Source organism: Macrosteles quadrilineatus, unplaced genomic scaffold (assembly GCF_028750875.1).
Source record: "Macrosteles quadrilineatus isolate MER2022 unplaced genomic scaffold, UCM_ALF_1.0 Scaffold_2__2_contigs__length_208266976, whole genome shotgun sequence".
NCBI classification, from domain to species: domain Eukaryota; kingdom Metazoa; phylum Arthropoda; class Insecta; order Hemiptera; family Cicadellidae; genus Macrosteles; species Macrosteles quadrilineatus.
Window position 1 is genome coordinate 77,633,348 of NW_026542595.1, and position 6,000 is coordinate 77,639,347.

Here is a 6,000-nt window from a genome sequence, read left to right on the forward strand (position 1 = left end):
TTATAAAGAAAAAAGCAAGGGTACAAGATGCACTGTACTGAAAAAACTTAATTCCTCCTCTGGCCATCTTTCGAACCCACCAATTGTCTGCTGCGATGGTATCGTTGAGAGCCAGTGCACTAACCAACTATGCCACCGACTCATCTTAATAATGTATACATTTATTATTTAGTAATACAAATGTGCAAGTAAAACATTTGCTTTCTTTGCTTTGCAAAACACCCATTGCTTTGCTTCATAAAAATCACCCACAGGATAGGCATAATGTGGATAGGAATTTTTTTAGTAAAAAAGACTGCCAACATAAAAGACAAGGAAGAATATTGAAAAATATGTTTTTTGGACTAGAGTTTCAAAACGCTTGAAGATAAAACAAAACTTTAAATGTATAAAATGTTTTTTTTACAGCTTTTTAAAGACCTACCATACAAAAATTCAAATGGGAAATTCGCTAATATTCATATCCAAATGCAAATGTCAATTTCAAGACAATTTAGCGTGAATAAAAAATCCAAACAAAATAATAAAACAAAAGATTTTACCTTGTATATCAAACTACATTGAAATAAAATTCAGGAATATTGATAAATCGAACCAGTTGAACTGAAGGAATGAATTAATATGTTAACAATTTGTCCAAGTGGTATTAGCTTATAATAAACAAATGATTACAGCATCACATTTAAATGCTGAGGAGATCAGCAAATTGCAATATGATTGGTGTCCAGTGATATAATTAGTTTGTAATACTGGGCTATGTTCTAGTCATCTACACATAGGGTTGACAGATTTAATATGTGATTAAATACCAATTGAGATTTTTTTCAACTAACCTATTGATTCGAGATGAGTAATATCAATCAATAGTACTGTCATATTTTACAAACTACACATTAATAATTCCTACAGCAATGGGAACTGAGCCATCTTGTTCAGGGTGAAATGGTTATAACATATAAAATTGCAATCAAAATCGTTAGAGCTTTTTTTGTGAAAATCATATTTTTGTAATTATTATTATAGAATAATATATTTATTTATATATTTATTATAGAAAAAAAACCAAATGTTTAACATGTGAACAAACCTGGAAATACCATGGATTAGCACCCATATACCGAATTTCATCAAAACTGCACCACAGGTTCTGTACACATCCAATACACATACAGACATCACTTAGAAAACTACTTTTTTCAGAAGGACCCAAAACAGAATTTTCCACCCAAAACTCAAAACTAAAAAATGCACAATATTTTCTCCTTATATATACATATTTTATGTATAGGAGGATAATGCAAAACCACCTGGTTTTCAATGAAAATCTTAGAGACAGCTCAACACACTACTTAATATAAAAGCAACAATGGTAACTGCAGATTGAGTCAAATTACCCATCTGAGCATGAAACATGAAAACCTTAGATTTGTTACTTTGAGTTTGGCAACAATATGCAAATATGTCAGCCAAGTTTGAATGTTCATTGCAAATGCAAACCTTAAGTGTTAATGCTATCTTTACTAGTGATAGTGGTTTAAATACCTTATTCTTGCAATCCGATTGTTGTCTTCACAACTACTTTCGGCCTGCTAGGAGTTCATCATCAGGTGTGTACAAGGATTATATTACTTCATATGAAGGTCGTCAGTAACAGTTTTTTTTATCTTTACTAATGTAAAAGTTTAGATCTTCGTTACATTCAATAAACTCAGAACTACCAATGAAAATTATATGATATTTGACACAAAAACAGATAACAGTTTGGAATTAGTTATATGCTTAATAGTGTTTTAAAAAATAGTTGTTTAGCCTCCGGATTACTGTATTATACTTAAAATGGTTTAAAATACCTGCATATAGTAATCCTTTGTTGCTGATTTAGGCAACTAGTTTCGGTTCTTGTTTTGAACCATCTTCAGGCCTCAAGGTGTCAAGTGATCACTTCATTCGAAGGTCGTTAACAGAGTTCAATAAATAAAACATATACAAAACACGATACACGGGACGGACACACATTACAAAAAACACGAAGGGACATTGACAATCGATCGTGACCGGGCTGAGGTAAAGTCTAGACTGGTGGTCAAAGTGCACATATGGTTTATGGTTCACATATCAGTAACACATTTAAAAATATCATGGACAAAAATAAATTCACTGTATCGTTCAAGACTAACAATAAACTTGGATCTCTATTGAAAGATAAAACAGAAATTAATTCATCCATCTACGATAAGTCTGGAGTCTACAAAATAAATTGTAATGACTGCACGAACTACTACATTGGCCAGACTTCACGCTCGTTTAAGAAGAGATTTAAGGAACATATGCCCAGAAAAACAACAGCTCCCCAAACATCAAATTTTGCAGAACATCTAGTATTACACAACCACAATTATTCAGACATCAATAGTAATATGGAAGTTTTACATTTCTCGCAGGACCGTCTAACCAGAAACACATTGGAAGAGTTTGAAATATACAGAGCAGTTAAAGCTGACCATCAAAATGTTTTGAACGATAAACTCTCCTTCCAATCCAACTATATTTACAACACAGCTATAAGGATACTGGAGGGAACAATGAATGAATGAACACGCACCGGTGATAAGAAGACAGAGACAACGTCATAGACCACTTTGACCACCAGTCTAGACTTTACCTCAGCCCGGTCACGATCGATTGTCAATGTCCCTTCGTGTTTTTTGTAATGTGTGTCCGTCCCGTGTATCGTGTTTTGTATATGTTTTATTTATTGAACTCTGTTAACGACCTTCGAATGAAGTGATCACTTGACACCTTGAGGCCTGAAGATGGTTCAAAACAAGAACCGAAACTAGTTGCCTAAATCAGCAACAAAGGATTACTATATGCAGGTATTTTAATAGTGTTTGATGTTTTCTTTCAAACTATACACTCTACATCTTACAAATAGAATCCTTTTGTTAAACCAAGTCATAGGATTGTATACTTTTTGGTACAATAGAAACTACATAATGTGTTTTCAATTGTGATACTATAACTGTTTACAATAGCTACCACCTTCAGTGTTCTTCTGCGTTTGTACTTATAGCAATGAACGGGAAAACTAACATTTCCTTGTTGGTAATTTGAAAAAAAAAATAATTATTTTTACTTTATTCATTTATTGTTTTAAAAATATAAAAAGTAAGTTTTTAAAATTATCTTTTAGAGAAACTTTCAGACAATTTCTGTGACCCTCTTTTACGTTGTCAACGATCTAAGTACCATAGTTTCTTTATGTAAAACAACTTCTAAAATATCTCTAAATTAAACAGTTGTAAAGCCTTTCAAAGATGATAAATTTCATGCTACAAATGTCAAAAAGTTTATAAAGAATAAATAATTTTGTCTAATTAAGAAGTTTAATTAATACTAAGAGAATGCTTGGTGGAAGGATAAGACATCTTGTTGATCTCTGTCAATACCAGAAACAGCATCAACCTTTCCAACTGTCTTGTATCTTAGACTAACTATACTGAGTTTCTCCCTCCATCCATCAATTTAGTGAGGTTTGGTAGTGGTTTTTACACCTATAATATCACATGCATGTATCAATTTTTAATTAATAATATAAAGCAAGTTTGATTGATTGATTGGTTTGTAAAAGGGGAGATTATAGATGACAGGAAACACTAGAAAAGTTCAAATAGTGGGTGTGTAACAATATCATAAGGTATTTTAAAGAACTGCAAATCACGGGTGTAGCAGCTAGTTTGCTATAAACCGTTGACTAGTCAATGCTATAAACTAACAAGCAATACAAAAATATAGGTAGGTACCTTAACCATTTCAACAAATCAATTTGAAAAGTATTTGCTAAAGGATAACATATATTGCTAATGTACAACTCCTTCAGTTGAATTTTCAGGATAGATGATGAAATAATTTAATTTAATTAAATCTTAAGATCTAAAAGTTGTAGGAGAAAATCTGTAAATAAGTAGCTAATTTGATTTGTTCTTCCTCATATATATTGTATATTTTACTATTAATACAACAACAACTAGACATTCTATCCCCATGTTAAAGTTGTAAATAGGTTTTTAATAAAATTTGTCTTAGTTGATGTGAGCCACCTACAGATTGCGCTGATCTAAATGACCGATTTCTGCCGATTACACGATGGTTTTACCAAGTCAAATTGATGGAATGACTTATTATAAGCTAGCAATAACTGTTGTGACCCAGCAACTATGTCAGTAAAAAAAAAAAATAAGGTACAAAATAGAGTTTTAGACACTAGCGCAATCTGTGACTGGCTCACACAACTACTGTATATTCTTTTTTAGTAAAAAATTGGCGACAGCTGATCCATATATAGATGGGATGTCTTCATTAAAATAACAATGAGACAAATATTTGAATTTGAATAGGTTCATTTTTGTTTTCATAATTATTAGCATAAATGTGAAACTTATATGGTGGTTGTCTAATTAGGCTATAATACTAGCAGGAAAAACTTATCATGATATAATTTTTTTACTGTAAAACATACTTAAACATGAGAACCAGCATTTTCACTACCCAACAATAAAAGAAATATACATAATGCTTGTTTATAGTTCGGCCGCTTAGAAAGCGACCTCCTCCAGCATTGGTTTAGCATTAGCGCGCAGGTCGTTTTCTAAGCGGCCGAACTATAGTTTAAAATGCCTCACTATCCCCATTGTCTTGCCCGTTAGATTTTAATGTCTTTTATTAAATAAAATGTGTCTCCTCCTCATATATTATGCAAGTTCTTGATCACAAAAGAATATTGCACCAATCCCAGATCTGTACATAAAAAAATTGAGAAATTGATGCCTATATTATGAATATAAATTTAAGAAACCCCTTAATTGTATAGCAACTCTAAAATATACAGTTCACGTATAATACTGTATGTTTACTAATACATTTATTAATCAGTTCTAAATTTTTAGTTTTGATTACATTATCCCAGACAGTAAGGATTGCTGTTTGTTTGTCTAGTTTTGTCTGAGACAGCAGCTAATTACTTAGGGTTCTGCAGCTTAGTTTAAACTCAATTTCCTTCCCTTAATCTATCAGAACCAAGTGGAGATGGCTAAGTAAATATACATTAGGTTATTGTGGTTATTGTATGTCAATAACATGATGGTTGGCAAACTCATTCGAATAAATGTAGGTTTACACGTTTGTACCAATGAACGAATGGTGTTTTTGACCTCTGGAGACCTCAAAACAAAAAAGTATATCGATCTCGGGTCTAGGTCTTACCATGAGATCAACTGTAATAGCTTATTCTATATGGGAAATTCGCTAAAAACTAAACTTTTGCTTGTACACTGCTTTAATCTTACTAATATTATAAATGTGAAAGTTTGTGTGTTTGTGTTTGTTTGTTTGAAGTTCAATCACACATTACCTACTGGACGGATTGGGCTGAAATTTGGCATGATGATACCTCACACTCCCGATTAACATATATTCTTATCTCAAAAATCCTTTCGGGCTCCGCCCCAATGGCTCTTTAGTTCCCCATGTTAACCTTATGAGTATTCATATTTAAAAGGAATTAAAGAATTTAGTTAGCTGTTTCAACTAAAAAAGTTGGTTCTATGTTATGCAATAGAATTAAAAAGTTATAAGATTTACCAACAGGGTGCAGCACTATTGTTATTTTTTTGCATTTATGAAAACAGCCAATTTGAACTAAAGCTGCAACAAAAAACTGTGATACATCAAAGTAGGATTGTTTAAAGTTATGTTTATGTTTTTAATTTCATGAATTATTTGTGATCTTTTGTAAAATGTTAATGATTATTATTTTTCTATTGTTTAGGTGAAGTGGTAGAACATTATTACTATGGTAGATGTGTAATACTATAGTATACCGTAAATTTTAAAGAAGCAAATTTTATCAAACTGTGTCCTCCCCCATTGCAAACGCAAAGCTTGAGTATAACTGCAATAAGCATTTTATACTTACTGTATATGCCAACCGCGTATGAACGA